Source organism: Nomascus leucogenys, unplaced genomic scaffold (genome assembly GCF_006542625.1).
Source record: "Nomascus leucogenys isolate Asia unplaced genomic scaffold, Asia_NLE_v1 001770F_25000_qpd_obj, whole genome shotgun sequence".
Lineage (NCBI taxonomy): Eukaryota > Metazoa > Chordata > Mammalia > Primates > Hylobatidae > Nomascus > Nomascus leucogenys.
The window spans coordinates 1-23,074 of NW_022096535.1; the positions used below are offsets into that span (position 1 = coordinate 1).

The 23,074-nt window shown below is 41.8% G+C and overlaps 2 pseudogenes; one reads left to right on the top strand and one right to left on the bottom strand.

Moving 5' to 3' along the window:
• Nucleotides 1-485: 485 nt before the first annotated feature.
• LOC115833979 lies at nt 486-860 on the bottom strand (annotated as a pseudogene).
• Nucleotides 861-10,262: 9,402 nt separating this feature from the next.
• Nucleotides 10,263-15,317, top strand: LOC115833978 (annotated as a pseudogene).
• The last annotated feature ends 7,757 nt before the right edge of the window (nt 15,318-23,074 follow it).

Sequence of the window (23,074 nt, forward strand, 5' to 3'; positions counted from 1 at the left end):
CTGCACTTCCCAGCCACTCGAGAGGCCGAGGAAGGAGAATCACCCGAACCCGGGAGGCGGAGCCCGCAGTGAGCCGAGATCACGCCACCGCACCCCAGCCTGGAGACGCAGCGAGACTCCGTCTCAAAAAAAAAAAGCTACAGTATAGCTTAGAAGGTTTACAAGGGCATAAACCTACCTAACACACAAATGCTACTTTATCCCTTGGATAGTCAAAAGTCAGAAGGAACGACACGGTTTGCAAGGTACTTTGACTTATGTGTCATTAAAACCCAGTAAGTGATTCAAGTATGGTAATACAAAGGCAGGCAATTACATGCACCGATATCACTCTAAAATCAAAGGCATAAAAAAAAGGCTGAAAACTTTGTGTGTTTCTCCATCTTTCGTTTACATGGCTAGATATCAGAACCTTACTTTAGAAAATAACCAATTATTATATATGGTTTCCCCAGATGGTAATATTTCAGAAACTACAAAAATTGTCAAGATCCATAATCTGCTTCATCAAACGCTTTTCTAGCTCGTTTCAATTCTTCATTCATAGTAAGCAAGTCTTTAACCCTGGCAAACTTCCTTGGGTCCTTGCGAATCAAGAAGACGATATCTTCAACTTGTACTCGACCTTGTCTTCCAACTGACATTGCCTTGTGAGTCATTTCAGTGATAAACTTTATGACAAGATCTTCAAGAATATCCACTGACTCAGTAAAAGGATTCTGGTCATCCCCAAAGCCATACATCATACATCGCAATTCTTCAGAAAAAAGTCTCTTTCTTTTACCCTGTCCACCTTCTGCACCTCCTCCAATCTCTTCATTTCCTTCCTCAAAGGTGGGGTCTTCTTCCTCGTCTGCCATCCCACTGGCCTGCCAACCCACAGCCGAGAAACTTTCAGAGATGTTGGCTGCTATGTTTCTGGCGAGCCTTAGTTTAGCCACCGCTGGACACAGCTCCCTGCCTCCCTTCCCACACACAAACACGCACACTGGTTTTTCTCACTTCCACAATATGGAGAAACTTGTGGATGGAGAGTATATTAGTTTTAGATCAATGCAGAATAAATTCTCACAAATTTTGGATATTGAAAACAAACCCCAGCTCACAGGTCAGAAGTTCTACTGGGCCAAGTGACTGGCTCCTGCTCAGAGTCACACGAGGGACCTCCAGGATGGGTCGTCTGTGTGGTCGTTGCCTTCACTTGAGAAGGGTCTGGCTTCGACCTGATTCGAGTTGGTGGCAGAATTCAATGCCTCAGGTATGTGAAACCCAGGCCCACTTGTTTGTTCTGCCAGCTGCCGGGAGGACGCTCTGAGCTCTTACAGGTGTTGCCCAGGTCTGGGCCGTGCAGCTCCCTGGGTCTGCACATCCAGGGCTGAGGAATCACCCACAGGGGAATGGAATCCCTGGGAGGTTCAGTCCCTTATAAAGAGCTCAGATGATTCAATTAGACCCAGCCCTTAACAGCTATCGTTTCAGGGTGTTCCTAATCTAATCAGGGGTTTGGGCGGGCTCCTGAATTCAAGGTTCCGCCCACACCCAAGGGAGGGGCAGAGGCAGGGCTAGGCTCGGGGGGGGGGGGGGGCGGGAAATGCCGGGGGCATTTCAGAATTCTGGATTCCTCGCAGAATCGCAAAGTTCACATTTCACGACAATAAAGAAAACGTTGAGAGTAAAAGTGAGACCTTTTATGAAGTCGCACATTAGAAAACTTAAACGTCTGAGAAAAAAATCTCGAACTCATAGGGAAACAAGTGGTTTATCAGATACTCTGAAAATAGACTGGGCTGGGTGAGGGGAATATGAAAATATTATTTCAATTGTATCGTGTTGTATTGTATTGCATTTTATGTATTTATTTTTGAGACAGAGTCTCGCTCTGTCCCCCCAGGCTGGATTGCAGTGGCCTGATGTCAGCTCACTGCAACCTCTGCCTCCTGGGCCCGAGCAACTCTCCTGACTCAGCCTCCAGAGTAGCTGGGACTAACTGTGCGCGCCATGACGCCAGGATAAATTTGTATTTCTTAAAGCAGAGAGGAGGTTTCACCATTTTGGCCAGGGAAAGCCACAGCCTGGCAGGCGCCTCGAAGACCCCGGCCACTGCGGCCGCCGGCAAAAGGGCGCCGCCTACAGGAGGGATCGAGAAGCCTCACCGCTACAGGCCTGGCACTGCGCAAAATCAGAAAGTACTAGAAGTCCACGCAGCTGCACCTCCTCAAGCTGCCCTTCCATCGCCTGACGCGCAACATCGCGCAGGACGTCATCCCGGACGTGCGCTTCCGGAGCGCGGCCGTTGGCGCCCCACAGGAGCCCGGTGAGGCTTCCCTGGTGCACCTCTCTGAAGACTCCTAGCCGTGTGCCATCCATAAATGCCCTGCCCTCTTCTCCTCTATAGATGTGTACTAGCGCTCTGCTTTGTACCCTCCTCCAGAGGAAACACAAATCCATCAATTGACCGCTTAAGCCTCTCTAGCTTAAACGGGTACAACTTTTCGTGCAGTTGTACTTGTGAGCTTTGCACTTTATGCTTCTAGAGACCAGACCCTAGACAGCATCTGCTTGGAATGGTGGAGCCAGCTAGCTGAAACTTTATTGAGGCATACGCTAATTACTTGTGAGGGCAAAGGCAGGCATTGAGGATGTTAAGCTTATCACAAAACAGTAAATATTGGAAAATAGTCAAGTACAGTTACTTTATTTGTTAGATATCTTGTCACCACTTTACCAGCGCCAGTCAGGGACCACATTTCTCTAGGAAGTCTCCAGATGTACATTATGAGATAGACTTTAAGAATAGTAGTGAAGCTGCAGGTAAAACCTCATTGTCGTTGACGTGTAATACTATCAGCTATGAAAGCTGTCAAAGCTTTCTCCTGGAGAGGTACCACTTTCTACAGATTTCTTTCTTCAGAGCTGTGGCTATGTGATATTATATATTGAGAAGATGTCGTATGCGATTTTTAAAATGTCAGGAAACAAGAGATGCTGGCAAGGCTGTGAAGATATAGCAGCACGTTTACAGTGCCTGTGAGAGTGTAAATCAGTTCAACCATTGTGGAAGACAGTGTGGCGATTCCTCAAGGATCTAGAACCAGAAATACCGTTGGACCCAGCCATCTCATTACCGGGTATATACCCACAGGATTATAATTCATCCTCCTATAAGGACACATGCACAGCTATGTTCATCGTGGCACAGTTTACAAGAGCAAAGACCTGGAACCAACCCAAATGCCCATCGGTGATAGACTGGATAAAGAATGTGTGTGGTACATACACCAAGGAATACTATGCAGCCAAAAAAAGAATGAGTTCGTGTTCTTTGCGGTGACCTGGATGACACGGGAGAGCATGATTCTCAGCAAACTAACACAGGAAAGGAAAACCACACACCACATGTTCTCACTCATAAGCGGGAGTGGATCCATGAGAACACATGGACAGAGAAGGTGGAACATCACACACCGTGGCCTGTCGCGGGGTGGGAGGCAAGGGAAAGGACAGCACTAGGAAAAACACCGGAAGCAGGGGGGGCTTAAAGCCCAGATGGTGGGTTGATTGGTGCAGCAAACGGCTATGGCACATGTATACCTTGGTAACAAACCTGCACGTTCTGCACAATTATCCTATAGCTTAAAGGAAAAAAAAAAAAAACATGCCTAGGGACACTGAACCCACTCAGCTATTCCAATTTTCCTGTCTGAGAAAACAATGCTGTGTTCCTGCTCCTGAGCTGACCTCTGAGACCTTGATGGGCTTTTGCCTGAAATGTTTTAAGATGAGATGACGATTCTCCCATGATCAGGAGCAGTAGATGGGAGTTGCTCACTTCCTGCTCTTTGAGTTGAAGCAAGGCAGATGCCTGGAGACTCAAACTGATAAATATATTCATTGCTTTCTTTTCATATGTTGTATTAAGCTATTCTTGCATTGCTATTTAAAAAACCCTAGACTGGGTAACTTATAAGAAAAGAGTTTGTTTGGCTCATGGTTCTGCAGGCTGTACAGAAAGCATAGCGCCAATGTCTGCTTCTGGTACAGCCTGGGGAAGCTTACAATCATGGTGTTAGACGAGCAGGCATCTCACATGGTAGAAGCTGGGGCAAGAAGGATGGGGGAGGGATGGAGCATACTTCTAAACAACCAGATCTCATGGGTACTCATTATCACAAGGATGGCACACAGCCAGGAGGGACTCACCCCATGATTCAACCACCACCTCCCCAGGCACCACCTGCCACACTGGGGATTAAAATTCAATAGGAGATTTAGAGGGGACATCTAAACTACATCACATGACCATCGGAAAAACAGATGAAGAATTCATGGTTTCTACTGTCCAGAAACTTTCCATCTAGAGCAAATGAATTAATGGCTGAATTCAGCATCCTGTGGTGAGAAGGGAGAAGTGAGGTGCACAGGGGACTTTGGTTGCATTTGCTCCACTTCCCTTATGCTGTTCCTCTGAGTTCTGATGTCACTACCTGAAGGGCTATTCATGGACAAAAGAATTATTTTGATTGTGGTTATTTCTGTTTTTTCATCTTGGTAAAAACACGTTTTTTTTTTTGAGACAGGGTCTCACTCTGTCGCCCATGCTGGAGTGCAGTGGAGTGATCTCAGCTCACTGCAAGCTCTGCCTCCCAGGTTCATGCCATTCTCCTGCCTCAGCCTCTCAAGTAGCTGGGACTACAGGGGCCTGTCACCACACCCAGCTAATATTTTGTATTTTTAGTAGAGACGTGGTTTCACCATGTTAGCCAGGATGGCCTCGATTTCCTGATCTCGTGATCTGCCTGCCTGGGCCTCCCAAATTACTGGGATTACAGGCGTGAGCAACCACTCCCGGCATGTTTTTAGCTTCTCATATAATTGTCCTAAAAAAAACCCTAAGAGTTTTGCTTAAGTTTCTTGTTATCATGTGTTATAAAAATTGACAGGGAAGTGGCCAAAACACATTAAAATTACACAGGCTCTAAGAGTCACGTCTCTGTTGCGCAGGCTTAGGAAAGACAGAACTGGAAATACTCCATCAGCATGGACATCAGAATCATGGGGTCCACTTTCTGTTCCAGCCCTGCCCAGATCCACGCTCTTCTAAGTCCTCATCCAGGTCTGGCCTCACCCTAGAATCTTCTCTCACAGAACTGATTCAAGGAGGTCAGAGATTCAGGCGGGGGCTCCTGCTGCCTCCTGAGCTGGTGCCCACAATTTCCTAAAATGGAAAGGCAGATAAATGGAAGCAAATCATTGCATATTGTGGGGCCATAATTTCTCTTTCATTGAAGCCAGTGCTTCTAGAGACATCTTACCTAGCAACTTCTTTTCCATTCCTGCAAATCCAGTGGCTGCTCCACAAGGCACAAGAAGGTAAATATAAATATAAAACATCTCTCTCAACAGTTCACCCTTTTTTCTCTATCCCTCGCATCTGTCTATATAGCTTTTATTCTGTACATTTTATTTTTCAGGTAAATATTTTTTAAAATGGAAGAAAAAATAGAAACACTAGGCCCTTCATTTAAATCCTGAAAATTACAAAAATCTTAGCACCCAACTGCCAGGGTTCTATGAGGATTAACTCACATCATGTAATGTTTCCTGAACAGTGCTCTGTAAGAGACTTCTGAACACATGGTATGTGCTCAATAAACATTGTATTAACTCATGTGCACGTGTTTTCCAAATGCAGACTTACTCAAACATTGATGCCTTCTCTAGGCTTTCTAAAATGTATAGAGCCAGCAGAAAATGACATGTTTGAAAATGGTGATTGGTGGTTTCCACTTTGGGACAAAAGTATTTGTGTTGTGGTAAGAGTGTTGGGTATCATGAGCTCTGTGCTGTGCCTACTTTCCCTAGCTGAGTGCTATTATATCGGATGTAGTAGAAGAAACATCAGCATTAAGAGGAGACTTTTTAAAGAAGCTAATTCATGGACCCCTTCCAAACCTGCAGAATCACATCTGTAAGAGAGAGGCTGGAATCTGAATAATTCATAGGCATATTGAAACTTCAGAGGCAAACGGGTGCGGTGACTCATGCCTGTAATCCCAACAATTTGGGTTGCCAAAGTGGGCAGATCACCTGAGGCCAAGAGTTTAAGATCAGCCTGGGCAACATGGACACACCACGTCTCTACTAAAACATAAAAAATTAGCCACGTGTGGTGGCTGGTGCCTGCAATCCTAACTACTCGGGGGGCTGATATTGGAGAATCACTTGAACCTGGGAAGTGGAAGTTGCAGTGAGCCAAGATGGCGCCACTGCACTTCTGCCTGGACAATGAGTGAAAACTCTGTCGAAAGAAAAGGAAGAAAGAAAGAAAGAAAGAAAGAAAGAAAGAAAAGAAAAGAGAGAAAGAAAGAAAGAATAACTTGAGAGGCAATGCTTAACTAAGTGGCTCTCGGCCCATGCTTCCAGCCATAATCACATGGCCACCTTAAAGAAATAACATCACCTGTGCCCTCCACAGAGACTCTGTCTATTGGTCTTGGAAGGAGCATCTATATGGTTGTAATTAGAAAGTCAAATTGTCCCTCTTTGATGATTACATAATAATCATATATACAAAAAATCTAAAGACCACCAAAAAAACTCTTAGATTTGATAAATTTAATAATGTTTCAGAATGCAAGAAACAACATACAGACATTAGTAGCATTTTTATACACTAATGATGATCAAGCTGACAACTGAATTAAAAAGTCACTTCCTTTTACAATAGCTACAAAAAGGTAAAATGCTTAGAAATACAATTAGTCAAAGAGATGAAAGATCCCTACAAGGAAAACTACAAAACACTGATGAAAGAAATTGTACATGACACAAATGAGAAAAACATCCCGTGCTCATGGATTGGAAGAATAATGATCATTAAAATGACTCTACTGCCCAAAGCAATCTACATATTAAATGCAAATCCTACCAAAATGCCAATGTCATTTCTTATAAAATAGAAAAAAAAATTCTAAAATTCACATGGAACCACAAAAAGAGCCTGAATAGCCAAAGCAAATCTAAGCAAAGAGAATAAAGCTGGAGATATTACATTATCTGACTTAAAATTATACTAGAAGGCTTTAGTAACCAAAACAGCATGGTACTGATATAAATTGACACATAGATCAATGGTACAGAATAGAGAACCTAGAAATAAAGCCACATACCTACAAACAACTGATCTTTTACAAAGCCAACAAAAACATACACTGGAGAAATGACATCCTAGCCAACAAATTGAGCTGGAAAAATTATATTGCCATATGCAGAAGTATGGAATGGGACCCCTATGTCCCACCATATACAATAATCAACTCAATATGGATTAAAAGACTAAAATGTAAGACCTGAAACTATAAAAATGCTAGAAGAAACTTAAGGATAAACTCTTCTAGAGATTGACTTGGACAAAGAATTTATGACTAAGATCCGAAAAGCAGATGTAACAATAACAAAAATAGATAAAACGAACTCAATTAAATTAAAAAGCTCCTGAAAATCCTTCTTAATTAACACAGTGAACAGAAAACCTATGGAATGAGATAAATGTTTACGAGTTTTGCATGTGACAAAGATCTAACGTCCAGAATATACAAGGAACTCAAACAGCTCAACTAAAATAAAACAAGTAACCTCATTAAAAAGCAAGCAGGCCGGGCACGGTGGTTCACGTTTGTAATCCCAGCACTTTGGGAGGCCGAGGTGGGTGGATCAGGAGGTCAGGAGACCGAGACCACGGTGAAACTCCGTCTCTACTGAAAAAACACAAAATATTAGCCAGGCGTGGTGGCAGGCGCCTGTAGTCCCAGCTACTCAGAGAGGCTGAGGCAGGAGAATGGTATGAACCCGGGAGGCAGAGCTTGCAGTGAGCAGAGATTGCACCACTGCACTCCAGCCTGGGCGACAGAGCAAGACTCCTTCTCAAACAAAAAAAAAAGCAAGCAAAGAACATGAACATTTAAAAAAAAGACAATGAGCAAGCAAAAAACATGAAAATTTAAATAAAAAAAGACAATGAAGGTCAACAAGCACGTAAAAGATGCTCAACATTGTCAATGATCAGAGAAATGCCAATTAAAACCCACAATGAGGTTCCAACTTACACCATGCAGAATGGCTATTACTGAAAAGCAGAAAAATGAGCTATCGGCAAGGACACAGAGAAAAGAGAACACTTAGACATTGGTTGTGGGAAAGTAACTTTCTACAACCTCTATGGAAAACTGTATGGAGATTTCAAAAAAGTCTAAAAATAGAACTTCCATTTGATTCAGCACTCCCACTACTTTGTATCTACCCAAAGGAAAATAATTTATTACATAAAGAAAATACCCACATTCTTATGTTTATTGCAACAATATTCACGATAACCAATATATGTAGTCAATTTAAATTTATCAATCAATAATCAAATAAAGAAAATGTGCTATACGTTTATATCATGAAATACTACTCAGCCATGAAAAAGAATAACATCACGCCTTTTGCAACAACATGAATAAAACCAGAGGCCACTATTGTAAGTGAAAAACTTCAGAAACAGAAAACCAAATTCTGCATTTTCTCACTTGTAACTGTGAACTCAATTATGCACACACTCGGATATAGAGACTGGAAAAACAGACACTGGAGACTCAGAAAGATGGGAGGTTGGAGAGGGTTTAGGAATGAGAAAATAACTAATTGAGACAATAAACAGCATTCAGATGATGTTGTCACAGCAAAAGCCCATACTTCATCATTATGCACCGTGCTTCTGTGAGGGAGCTGCATTTTTACTCTCTAATGTATTAATAAACAGAAAAAAGTCCTCATGCAGTGGCTCAAGCCTATAATCCCAGTGCTTTGGGAGGCTGAGGCAGGTGGTTCACGTGGTCAGGAGTTCAAGACCAGCCTGGCCAATATAGTGAAACCCCGTCTCTACTAAAAATACAAAAATTAGCCTGGCATGGTGGAGCATAGTAGTCCCAGCTACTCGGGAGGCTGAGGCAGGAGAATCACTTGAACTCGGGAAGTGGAGGTTGTGGTGAGCCGAGATTGTGTCACTGCACTCCAGCCTGGGGAACAGAGGGAGACTCCGTATCAAAAAAAAAAAGAGAGAAAAAAAACTTTGTTTTTTATCAAGAGGACAAATTGAATAGACCTCATAATTTTCATAAATAATTAGATTAGACAAAAAAATTTTTAATAAAAATAAATAAATAAATATTGTATTTTAAGAATGGTATAGAAAGACAATTTGACCCATTAGAGTAGTTGGTACTTAGCATATACACTATGATAGGCAAGATTCTAAGCCCCATAGACATTTATGGACAGAATATGTAACAGTAAAATAAATAACACAAAGAGTCATTGGCAGTGACAGATTGACATATTTTCAATCATATTAGATGATATTAAAACCATTAACAAATTTACTGTTTTGTTTCATAATAAAAAACAAGGTTAAAAAGTTTGACTAATTAGGCATATGGATAAATGCATTTTGACCAGTAGACAGAGGATACACATTTTCAAAGACCAGACAAAATTATTTATTTATTTTTGGGGTGAGAGAACAGTTTTATTAACTGGGGATACAGTGGGGTCCTCTCCCTGGGAGGTGGGGTCTTCCACTGGTTACCCCCGCCAGGGCTCCAGGGGGCGTCCTTCGATTCACTGCTGGGCTCCGTTGGGGGCCGGGCCTTGGAGAAGGCGAACTGTGCAGGGAAGCAGCAGCTGTGGGGTCCTCACTGCCCGCTCCGCCCAGCTGCACCGGGTCTCCTGGTGCTCCTCAGGCTCCCGCCGAGTCTGCGTCTCTGGAGGGCAGCGAACCATCCTGCCCAGAACCTTATCCTCACAGCCCATTTTGACGCAGGTCAGCCATGTCTGCTTCCTCCCCTCGGGCTGGACTTTGCACTTGGGTTTCTTCCAGTCCTTCCTCCGGCCGCTTCTCTGTCTCCCGGAGCTTAAATTCCAGCCTCACAAATGTTCCAGCTGGGAAGGGCGTGTCCAGGGCGCTGTCCACACTGGTCTTCTGGAAATCCCGCTGCACTGGCGGGTGCTTGTAGGTTCCTCCAGGGCCACCTGCAGGCCCCGGCGCTGGGCCCCTGAGCTCGGCCCCGCCGGCGCCCCCCCGCACCCACCCACGGGGCCAGCGAGATCCGCAGCCATCTCAGGCTTCCCCTTTCACCCCGGCCCTGCGAAGCGGGTGTGCGCCCCTTAGTTCTCTGAGCCTGCCAGGAGCCACCTCTTCCCCTGTCCCTGGGGGGGTGGTCATGCCCGCAGAACGCTGGGCAGAGGCGAATGAACCGGGAAATGTCCCTTCCTCCACACTGAACTTGGGGTCTGCTGGGTCCTCTCCACTCCCTCCCAACCTGCCCGCGCTGTTCCCTGGGGCCCAGAGTTTCAGCAAATTTCCCTGCCGCGCCGGGAAGCTGTCCTGTTGCCCACTCTCACCCTTCCCCCTTTTCTGGCCCATTCTCTCTCCCCACTGGGTCTCCGACACGACCCTCTCTCCTCTCGGCTGTCCTGGAGCCCCTCTTTGCTTCCCCAGCTCAGTCCCCTCTCTGACCGCTTCTCCCTCCCACATCCGACCGAATCTCCTGGCTCCCACGGGGGGGACCCAAATTCCCGGGACCCAGTTCAACCACACAAAATTATTTTAAATGGGAAGACTTGAATTCCGTTGAATTCATGAAAGCAGGAATCCATCTGGTCATTCTTTAAATAATTTTGAAATGATAATAGCAACTATCAATTTAACGTTTAACCAGAGTTCAGAATACCCACCGTTTTACCACAAAGAATAAAAAAACCTGTTGTAACTAACCAATTCAGTAAATTTTCAGGATACAATATTAACATATGAACATCAGGTGCATTTTTTTACAGTAACAACAAAATATCTGAAAAAGGAATAAAGATAATGCCATTTACGATATTATCAAATAGAATGGAATACTTAGGAATGAGTTTAACAAAGAATATGAAAGATCTGCATACTGAAAACTATAAAGTGTTGAGGAAAGAAAATGAAGAATACAAAATGGGAAATATATCCTGTATTCATGGATTATAAAAATATTGTTAAAATATCCATACTACACAAAGTGATCTACAGGGTTAAATAAATTTCTATCAAAATTTTAATGCCATTTTATTAAAAGTGCAGAACAACAATTTTAAAATTAGTATGGAACCACAAAAGACCTCAAATAGCCAAATACTGAGAAGAACAAAAAGGCTGGAAGCCTCCCACTTCCTGATTTCAAACTGTGTTACAAAACTATAGCCATCAAAATAGTATAGTACCTTCATAAAACCAATATAACAGAATAGAGGACCCAGAAATAAACTCACAAATATACAGTCAACCGATCCCACAGAATGGAGAAAGGATAAACACATCAAGGAATGATGTAGGAAAAACTAGATATGCACAGAGAAAAAGTACACCTTTCTCTCATACCATCACAAAACGAATTTGAAATGAAATAAAGACTTAAACATAAGAACTGAAATAATGAATCCTCTAAAAAAAAGCATGGGGAAAACCCTCCTTGACACTGGTCATGGCAATGATGCTTTGGATTTGACACCAAGAACATAGTCAACAAATGCACAAATGAACACGTGGAACTATGTCAAAGTAAAAAGTTTCTGCACAATAAAGGAAAAATCAGCAAAATATAAAGGCATTATATGGAATAGGAGAAAATATTTGTAAACCATATGTAGGATAATGTTGCTATCCAAAACATACATCATACTAATCAATACAAAAGAAGAACCCACAGCAGAATTAAAAGCAATTTCTTGATTAATAATTGGGCAAAATACATAAATAGCAATTTTTCCAAAGATATACAAGTGGCCAATAGGTATATAAAAAATGCTGAACATCATTAATTACCAGAGTAATTAAAATCAAAATCACAATGAGGTATCACCTTATCATGGTGTTTGGATATCTATTATCAAAAAGTCAAAAGATAAAAAGCGTTAGGGTGCAGAGAAAAGAGAACACTTGTACACCGTTGCTGAGGATGTCAATTGGTGCAGCTATTATGAAAAACAGTATGGAGCTTCCTTATAATTTTTAAACTAGAACTACCATGAATCCCAATTGGGAGTCTATAGTCAAAGGACATAAAATCAGGATCGTCAAGGGCATCTGCACTCCTCTGATACAGATAAATAAATAAACTGAGAGATATATAATTTCAGCTTTAATAAAAAATGAAATTCTTTCATTTACAAAAATACTGATAAATCTTGAAGACATTATGCTAAGTGAAATAAGCCGAATACAGAAGGACAGTTACTGCATGGTCTCGTTGGTATGTAAAATCTAAAAAAGTAAATAAAAATTAAAAAGCCATGGAAACAGAGTAGAACGGTTCTTCCCATGGGCTAGGAAGTGAGGAAAGTGGGGAGATTTCCATGGAAGGGGTGCACCTTCAATTACAAGGTGAGTAACTGCTGGGACCTAATGTACAGAATGGTGACTATAGTTAACAATACCGTGTACTTGAAATTTGTTGCAAAAGAAGATCTCAGGTTCTCTCAACACACACACAGAAACGTATTAACTATGTGAGGGGATAGATATGCTAACTAGCTTAACTGAGATAATTTAAAGGCGTACACACATCTGAAAACACTCTTGTACACCCTAAAAATACACAGTTTCCAATTTGTCAATCATAGCTCAACGAATGGAGAAAAAAATAAGAGTAACCAGCAGGTCATGTCTAGCCACATGGAAACTGGAAATTTGATTTAAAACACTCGTGGCCACTGTTTCCAGCTCAACTCGAGAACGGCCGGAGCGCTTCTGGCTCCTGGACTTCTTCGCTCCTCCCGCGGCCCCCATCGCTGGAGAAGGTACAATCGTTCCCAGGATTCCAGGCTGCGCAAATCGGGCAGGGCGATCGCCGTCCCCTTGCTCGTTGCCGCTGCCCTGTTAGGCTCACGGCCTCGGGCCCGTCCCCGCCGCCAGCGCCTTCGCTTTGGCCGCCCCTCCTCCTCCCCGAGCCCCAGCGGGCCTCCGCAGAAGGAGGGCGGGGAAGCTGGAACGCAACCGCGGAGCTGCCGGCGGCAGGTGCGGGAACGGGAGAAGCTGGCCTCGCACAGGAAGGCTTCTCAGAGCGACAGGAGCAACCGCCAGGAGCTCCGCAGGCAGCTGGAAGAACTCAGTAACATACTCCGCTGTGGCAGAAATGGAGATAATAAAAGTCTGATGTAGAAATACTCACAGAGAACCATGCTCCTTGGTCAATCTCAGATTATTATTATCAGACCTACACTAATGATGTTAGTCTTCCAAATAAAGTGAGTGACTGAACTGTCAGATCAGCAAGATCAGGATATTGAAACTCCTGCTTTGAATTCTAAAGACCAGTTACAAATAGAAAACGATGCTCACCCTCGTACTGATAAAACAGCAAATGTTGAATGTAGACAAGAGGGTCATTTGCCTCAAATTCACAGGAGCCAGCATCTGCATTAGCAGCACAAGATACATCCTTAGAAGGTTCGTCATTAGCTGGAAGTTCGAGAGCTGCAGCAGAAACGGCTTTATCACAGATGGATTTAGTTATGATGAAAATGCTGGACTGTATTTTGACCACAGCACTGGTTTCTATTAAGATCTGAGAACCCAATTTGTTATGATCCAATTTATTACTACTGTGATGTGGAAAGTGGTCGCTATCGGTTTCATTTTCGAGTAGATTCGCAACCTTATCAGACTTATAACACAAAACAAAAATAAAAAATTAGGAAAGGATCCAGACTCTTCTACAAAAAAAAATGAGGAAAAGGATTTGAATTCAGAGGATCAAGAAGCCTTCAGTGTTGACCATACAAGCTGCAATATGAAAGACAATTTTACAAGTGTGAAGAAAAGGCCAAAATAGGCATTCATCACAAAAATAATCCCCCAAAATTCACTGTTCCAGTTAGTGGAAATACTATGGAATCTCCTCTTAATGAAAATATCTCAATTCAACTTTTTTTAAAGATGAAAAAGTGAGAGACACTGACAATGAACCAGAAGAAGGTGAAATTACAGACTCTCCAACCGAGGGTAGATATGATGAAGGCTTTACAGTGAAGGCAATGCAACTGCAAAAGAAACTGAGGAGGAAGATGAGGAAAAAGTGTGGCCCCATGTATGAGAGTAACTGTCATTAGATCACCGGTGTTACAGACAGGATCACTCTTCATCATTACTGTTGTGAAACCTGCTACAAATGGAAGGGAAAATGATATGGCGCATACTCTTCGAATCCCTGAAGTTGGTGTAAGTTTCATGTAGAGATTTATTTTGACCATGACTTACAAAGTTATGTCCTTTTGCATCAGGCCGTCAAAATGGAACAATTGTTAATGGAAAATGGATTGTTCAGCTGAAAACTAAATGTGACCCTTATGAACGTGAGCATGGAGAGAAAGTGAAACTTGGAGAGATTGGAGAGACACGAACAACCGCCAGGAGCTCTGCACGCAGCTGGAAGAACTCAGTAACGTACTCAGCTGCGGGAGAAATGTAGATAATAAACGTCTGATGTAGAAGTACTCACAGAGAACCATGCTCCTTAGTCAGTCTCAGATTATTGTCAGACCTACTCTAATGATGTTAGTCTTCCAAATAAAGTGAATGCCTCAACTGTCAGATCAGCAAGATCATGATATCGAAACTCCTTATCTTCTCACATTCACGCTGGCAGTGATAGCTGTGTTGGATGTGAACCATGGTAGGTTAGAGCTCACCTTTTCCTCGATAAGAAAGATGAATCATGTGTTGGCCCAACATTAACTAAGAAGGAAACGAGTTGGATAGAAGAAAAGGATTTTTAAAATATATGAGTAAAATATGGTTTACAGAATACAGACTATGAAGATGATAAGATACTAGACAACTTAAACTATAAAGATAGAGCTGGAAAACATAGGGAGCAGATTGGAAGTGAAGGGAATTTCCAGAGAGATGATGCTCCTGCATCTGTTCATTCTGAAATTACTGATAGTGACAAAGGTCAGAAGATGTTGAAAAAGACGTGTTGAAAACAGGAGAATGCCTGGGGAACGATGGCAGGAGAATCAGATTTCTGATACAGCTTCAGCTTCGGCAAACACGTGCAGGATTGGAGACAGACAAACCATCCTCGATTAAAGAGACTCACCTTCTCCAAAACTAGAACAACAACAGCAACAACACAAACTAGGACAAAGCACAGGAGAGGTTTGCTGAAAACTTTCCAGAAACTAAACTTCCAAAAGATGACCTAAGAACCATTCCTTGGGTAAAAAAGACTGAGGAGTGAAGGTTAATCACAGAAGAATCCTCAACCTTTTTTAAAAATAGAGTTTGGAAACCCTTATTTTATTGCAGAGCGTTTCTCCCCAAAAAAGTCAATGGCACAAGAAAACTGTGTCACAGTTTACCCCTTCCTGATTCAGAAATGTGTAATAAAGTGTGGTTTGCAGCTTTTAAAAAACAATTTTTAAACCAATTATTAGTGACTGAGTTAAGTTATACAGTAAGTGAACTAAAGTTCACAGGGCACAGATAAGTTTATCAAACTTTACTATTTTATCTTGTCATTTATAGCATCCATATAAGCAATTAGCCATATAAGCAAAATTCATATAACCACTTAAACGTACATTTGTCCTTGTATCCACATATTCATACTAAGATGCACAGAAAATACATCAAAAGAAACATTGAAAGTATATAAAAATAAATCTGACAATATAATTATGCCCTTCAGGACCTAGATTAAAAAATGTGGAGAAAACATGGATAGTGATGCATATATTTTCTTATATTTGGAATAGCCTAAATCATATTAAAGAACTAATGAACAGCTGACATGTCATAGAAAATTCGTCTTTTATTGTTTTCTTCGGTGAGGAATCTGAATTTCTTGATATGTACCATACATTCAGCATTTGTATTTGGTTTGTTTCATAGCTAATGAAATGTTTATACTCGAGCAAATGAGTACAATGTTGAAATAGTCCGTGTGCTGGCATTCATACTTTTATAAATATCATTGCAGGCAATGAAGTTGTGCCAGAAAAAATCTGATTTCGAGTACAAAAGGAATACGTAGCCAGGGCGTCAAGCCCATATATTTATTGAAAATGTCTTAAATTGCCATAAAAATTTTATAATGTTAAATAACTCATTTCAATAAATATGAATTAAAAAATACAAATGATATCTTTTATGGATTAGGGAAGTGCTGATGAGACAGAATGGCAATTGAAGCCAAAAGTTCCAAATTCAGGTAAATAATTTGACTCATATTAGTTTTATGTTAGAGAAAAGAAGACTTTTGACTATATACTATTTATTGCAGTGGAGTATTTCAAAAATATGTACATAATATATAATTAAGTTTCTAATGGTATAAAAGTAATCACATTCTACAAATTATTACAGTGTGGTCTATTGATGGGAGGGGTGTTCAAATGAAAAAACTTGGAATTTCTCATGAGGTAGTGATAGACTGCCGTAGAAAATCTATGTAAATATTTCACTCATATATGTAACTATGGATATTTCTGGTTTTCAGAAAAATAATTTACTTTAAACACTTAATGTAGACAACTAAAATCACCAAGAAGTTACAGAATTCACAGAATGCCTAATATAGTTCAAAGGAAATTAAGAAAACATCCCAGGACTGGAAGTAAATAAAGGTAATGACGTAGAGAAGTAATCAACCTAACGAGGCCAGGGCCTCCACTCAGATGCGTCTGATCACAAGATTGTCAGGTCCATGTGGATGTTCCTTCTGACAAGGCAAATGGAATAAACAAAGAGAAACTGCCTGCAGGCATTGGAATGTGGTGTCTCCCATATGTGAGGATTAAATTATAAATTATGTTTGCACACAAGAGAGATGAGCTACTGGGGTTGAAGCATCAGAAGAAATATGGAACATTAATCTCAGATATTGAATTTAGATTTAAATGTTTAAGTCAATATAATGGAAAAATAAGAAATCAAAATATTGTAGAAAGAAACTACGGGCTTGTCAAGCTATGTTTTGGAAAAGAGGCAAATGAAAAGTAAGTATTGGAAGTGTTGTAAAAACAATTTAATGTACAACATAATAAATTACCATATTAAAATAGGCTGAGCCGAAAAGAGACTAGTATAGTAAATGCTGATCACAATTAATGTAGTCATATATATTATAGAAGGCAAATTAATAGAAAATATAAATATATTTATATATGAAGGTTAGATTGAGAAGAAATAAAAAAGCATTTAATTGTTTTACTAGGACTCTTTAAACAGGAAGGCAATTCAAAGATCAGTGACTCATAAGTCTCAGAATTGGAAACCAGTATGAATCCTTTAAAAGTTAGTTAATATGTGAAAAAAAGGTAAATTAAGAAATACTAAGAAGAAGTAATGGTTTTGGTTATTGTGAATATTGCTTAATAAACATGAAAGTGCAGTATCTTTTTGGAAGTGCTTATCTTTGTTCTTTTGATATAAACGGCAGGTAATGAGATTGCTGGATCTTATGGTAGTTTTATTTATAATTATTGTAAACCTCCATGCTGTTCTCCCTAAAAATGGGAAAATGTTAGAATTTACATCCTACAACAGTGTAAAGGCCCATCTACAGAATGAATAAAGGAAAGTTATACACACACACAGGAATAATGTCATAAAACAGGATGAAGTCCCATTTGGTCACATGGATGGCCTAGAGGACATTAGGTTAAGTGAATAAGCAGCACAAAGAAAAAACCACGTGCTTCACTCATGTGAATCTGGAGAAGTCCATCTCATAGAGGAGAGAGGTGGATGGTGGTTACCAGAGGTAACGATGCAGAAGGATGAGGGGTGGAGAGAGCTTTGTCACTGGGTAAATTACAGTTAGGGAGAATAATCTGGTGTTCTATTACACAGTACGATGACTATAGCTAATAAAAATTTACCGTTTATTCTATATAGCTTGAAGAGAGGATTTGAACAAGGAAATAAATATTAAAGTGTAAAAGATGCTAATTACTCTGGTTGGATCACAGTACAGTGTATATGGTACAATGGGATGCAAAAAGTTGAAACATCATATAGTTAACACATGATAATTAACATGTTTAACAGAGATTAGTGTGTAGTTTCACTGCATCACACTGTACCGTGTGTTTATGATGCCAGTGAAACATCACGCTGTTCAGCCCATAAATATTACTGGTTCAGCAAGGAACTGTGGGACACAGAGGAAGCTCTGGGTTAGCCGATGACCAGCAGCTTCACCTGTGTGGGGTGTAGCGAGTGGAGAAGTGCCCTGTGCTCAGTTAAGAGTTGGACCCGGTGACCCCATCCACCTTGAGCTGATAGGTGTGCCAACAGAGGACAGGGACCCCTAATTCAGCAGAGGCAGGAAGCAGTCTTTGCCTCTTTTTTTTCTTTTGAGAGAGTCTCACCTCTATTGCCCAGGCTGGAATGCAGGGGCCGATTCATCATCTCACTGCAAACATACATAGGGGTGTACATTCAGAATCACACCTGCAGGAGGATCTGGGTGAGAAGAATTAACAATCCCACATAAGTGCCGGGGTTCTAGGTATGAGAGTCAAGGCTCCTGTATGTTTCGTCTATGTACATAAGTCACCAATCTCAATGGTGGAATGTTATTTTCCCGTGAGAGCCTTAATGCTCTTTGAAAACTAGATTATCTTAGTGGAGTCACAGCGCTCACAAGTTGTTTGGATCTTTGGTTCAGGAAGTCACATACCCACTTGTGGACAACATCCACTTATGAGAGCCAATTTTCCAAGTTTGACTGCCTCTGGGTTGTGAGATCAGAACGCTCAATTATGGGCTGTGTTCGTGTGGGAGAATTGACAATTTTGACTGATGCTGGCTCAGGGGCAGGAGCCTTTCATCCTGGCAGGTGAGGAACAAATACTATGTCACAACTCCCAAAAATATCTGCCAAGTGCAGTGCACAAAAGAGGAGAGTCATATTAGCTGGTTACTAATCAATTTATCTGTCACCACCTCCGTTTTTGTCAGGGCTAAGGCAGAAGAGGAGAGTCATGCTAAAGAAATGTCGAAATGTCAAAATGTCCCCGTGGGTAGAGTCTACGCATAAGAATTGGCATCACCTAGTCATTGAATCCAGCCATATATTACAATACACGTGTATATAGGGACTAAGCAGAAAGAAGAGATATCACTATAGATACTGGGTCCAGCAAATATGTTCACAATACCCCTTGAGGGAGGATCCAGGCAACAGGGGTAACATTACCAAAGTTGAAGTGCCCAGAGAGGTGTTTCAATGTGGATAGGATTTTGAAAAGGAGAAGTTACAGAGCTTAGGGCCAGGCCTAGCTATGTGTCACATTCATCTCCAAAGACAAAGCCCAGACATGAAAATGTCACACCATGTAGGTACTGGGCAAAAGTAATATGTCACACATCCTTACGTGAGTGGGCCCAGGGACCGGGCACTCAGCATACCGAGGACCCGCCCATCCACTGGTCTCTGATTCCCACAGTATTTATGATCATTATCTCTACCATCTTGGAGAGGGGGATGTGGCAGGACAATAGGGCAATAGTGGTGGGAGGGTCAGCAGGAAAACATGTGAACAAATGTCTCTGTGTCATAAGGTTAGAAAAGGTGCTGTGCCTTGATGTGCACGTATAAAAACATCTGGGTGCATTAAAGAGCAGTGTTGCGGCCAGTGTGTCTCAACTCCAGCCCTAAGGTTGTTTTCTCCTATCTCAGTAAATAGAACATACAATCGGGTTTTACACCAAGAAATTCCATTGCTCAAGGACGAGCAGGAGACAGATGGCTTCTCTTATCTCAACTGCAAAGAGGCCTTCCTCTTTTACTAATCCTCCTCAGCACAGATCCTTTAAGGGTGTCAGGCTAGGGGATGGTCAGTTCTTTCCCTTCCCAGGAGGCCATATCTCAGAATATCACATGGGGAGAAACCTTGGGCAATACCTGTTTTTCCTAGACAGAAGTCCCTGTGGTCTTCCACAGTGTATTGTGTCCCTGGGTACTTGAGATTAGAGAGTGGTGATGACTTTTAACAAGCAAACTGCCTTCAAGCACTTTTTTAACAAAACACATCCTGCATAGCCCTTAATCCATTAAACCTTGGGTCAACACAGCAGAAGTCTCTGTGAGCACAGGGTTTGGACTAGGGTTACAGATTAACAGCATCTCAACGCAGAATATTTTTTCTTAATACAGAACAAAATGGAATCTCTTATGTCTACTTCTTTCTACATAGACACAGTAACAGTCTGATCTCTCTTTCTTTTCCCCACGTTTCTGTATCCCGAGATCATGGTCATTTTCTTGACTATCTATTCTGCCTTAATTTCCCCCTAAGAATCTTAGGGTCAAAATCATATTGGAGGTTGAGGGCTAGGTCATTTTTTCTGCAGCTGTTTCCTGCTGAGTGGGTGTTATTCTGCCTAGCCTGGGCCCTGAAGCTTCTGCCTGTGTGATCTAACCAGGTATAAACCATGTCATTCATGGAACCAGTGGGCAAGATATTGGCAGCCAAAATTGAAAGCCTTGCAAAGCCATCATGCAAACATGGAGTTGCCGTAAGCAAGAGAGCAGGAAATCAGTTAACATTTTAAACAAAATTGGAACAAAAGTAAAAGCTGAGAGTATAGTAATGACTGTTACTATTAAAGAGAGAAAGGCAGGTAATAGACATTGCTTTCATGTTCCCATGGAATTTCCTACAGATTCAATTTTGTCTGCCTGGGTGATGATATTATTAATATTTTCTTGGACTAAAAACAGCATTCTTCTTTTTAGATATAAACATGCTCCTCTTTGCCCAGCTGGGAGAAGATCCCAGGCTCTTTGGTTTTGTCAGACTGCAGTGGCCATGGAGTCTAGACGTTGTTGAAGTCTGTTGAGGCCTCTGCTGCTTGTTGTGGACCCATTGAGGTTTTCTGAGATAGTTTCTACTGGATTCCCAAGGCTCCACCTTATGGTGACATTTGTGCTGCAGAAGTATTTTGCATTAACATGGTGAAAGCAACAAATGTTGTAAGTATTTTCTATTTTTTGCCAATAAGCAAAAGTTTATGCAGCTAAGTTGGCAGCAGTCGTTCAGTCCATTTATGGGTGGTACAGTTGAATGGTGGTCAAAGTTAGAGCCTGGAATGCTTCAGTAAATGCTGAAGTTGTCTGAGGGCCATCAGAGTTGTTGTTTACATTGGATTAGATCATTTATTGAGAGTAGAACAAGCACTCTGATGGTCCTCTCTCCATTTGGGACTTTCTGTAAGGGAAGCAATGTCTCTGGCCCTGGATGGTGTGAAGTCCCACTGTGAGTAACTGCAGCTGGGCTGGTCTCTATTGTACTTGGCAAAGGCTGATAGAAAGGAGCATAAGGAGGAGGTGAAACAAATTTAGATTCTACAGAAGATTCTGGTAGTGTGGGGACGCTGGGGATTCTAAAAGAGTTGTGGGGCACTGAGGGCCCCTGTCTGGAGCTGGTGTTGGACTGTGGGGTCTGGGGTCCCTTCCCCTTAATAAGAGATGATCTTCTAATTCTTCTTAGGGGCTTTCTCGCTTACTAGGCTTTAGCCCACAGGTGCTGCATAGAGCTGGGTTTTGTTGTCAGTCCATAAAAGCTTGCACATAGGACACTTCAGACCATTTTCCCTGATTTTCACAGAAAAGCTCTAGCTGTAGGGTGGAGTTAAAGTTCACAGTCTCATTCTCCAGCCATGTTTTGTCAGCTAATCTGTAGGGAGGCTAAATAGTGTTACAAAAGAAGATAAAGTTTTCTTTTTTCTAAGTTCATTTAGCCAAAAGCTGTTCTAATTTTTAGATATACATCCCAGGGGTGTTTCAGTGACAGTAGAGGATGCAGCTCCCACGGTGCCAGAATCCTGAAATGTCAGAACACTTACTGAAGTCCAGGAGGCTGTGGGCATCACCACGGGCCAAGTGTAACCACCAAGTGTCCAGCGCATCCCTTCCAAACCCCATTAACTGAAGCTCTAGGAGGTCATAGGCATTTGCCATACACCGTCTTAGCTCTCCCAGCGGTGGACATCTCCAGCCCTACCGAGATGACCCCCACTGATGGCTGGGGAGCAGATGTCCGGCTGACAAGCCTTGCCCTAATTCACTGGGTTGCCATTTGTGATGTCCAATTATAACGCCTGGAATGCTCAGATGCAATCCCTATGACCCGGCATCTACCGTGCAACTTTTGTCCAGCAAAGAAAGCCTGTTGAAGAACAATTTCAAGGAGCTGGGAAGTACATAAACCTGAAGGGACAGGGTTCTCTTAATGTGCCGCTCAAAACGAAACAAAAATTTTGTCAACAGAAAACCTGACCAGAAAATACATTACAATAGCCACTAGGTGGAGATAGAGTATTGCTGAAGGGACAGCAAACGATAAGCTGAGTCTGAACTGTGGCCAGAAAGATGTGAAACTAAGAAGCAAGGTAGCCCAAATATGAAATATTGATGGCAACCCATGTGGTCAGTGTATTTATCAATACCACAGAAGTAGCAGCCAAAAGGAGAGCGCACATATATTCTCCCTCTAAAGAATACAGGTGATTTAAACACGTTTCCCCCAGAACTTTACTGAAACAGCGCTGGAACAAGCAGCGATAGTTAACCAGGTAGTCTGGAACTGCCATAGTATTCACTGCAAGTAAAGGGAAACTGAAATTAATGAAGCAGACAAACCTCGCCCCAGGTCATGGCACCAGACATGTTGATGGCTGATGTAATACCTTGGTTCTTATCTCCTTAGTTTGAAAGAATTTAAACAAGAGACACACAACAAAAAAAGTACAGCATAATTTATTGCAAAAAAAGAGAGAATATTTTGAAAATTAAGTGCAGAATAGACTGTACAGTCTGAGAGGGAGATTCCAGGGCAGCCTGCTCATAAAAGTGAGACGGCATTAATTATTGCTGGAGAAACCCTCTTTATGGGAGTTTTGCATGATTATTCATAAGAAGGTGGAAAGAAGTGTCACAGTAAGCATGTTCTGACCGGTCTTCTGGGTGCACAAGTGCAGTAGCTG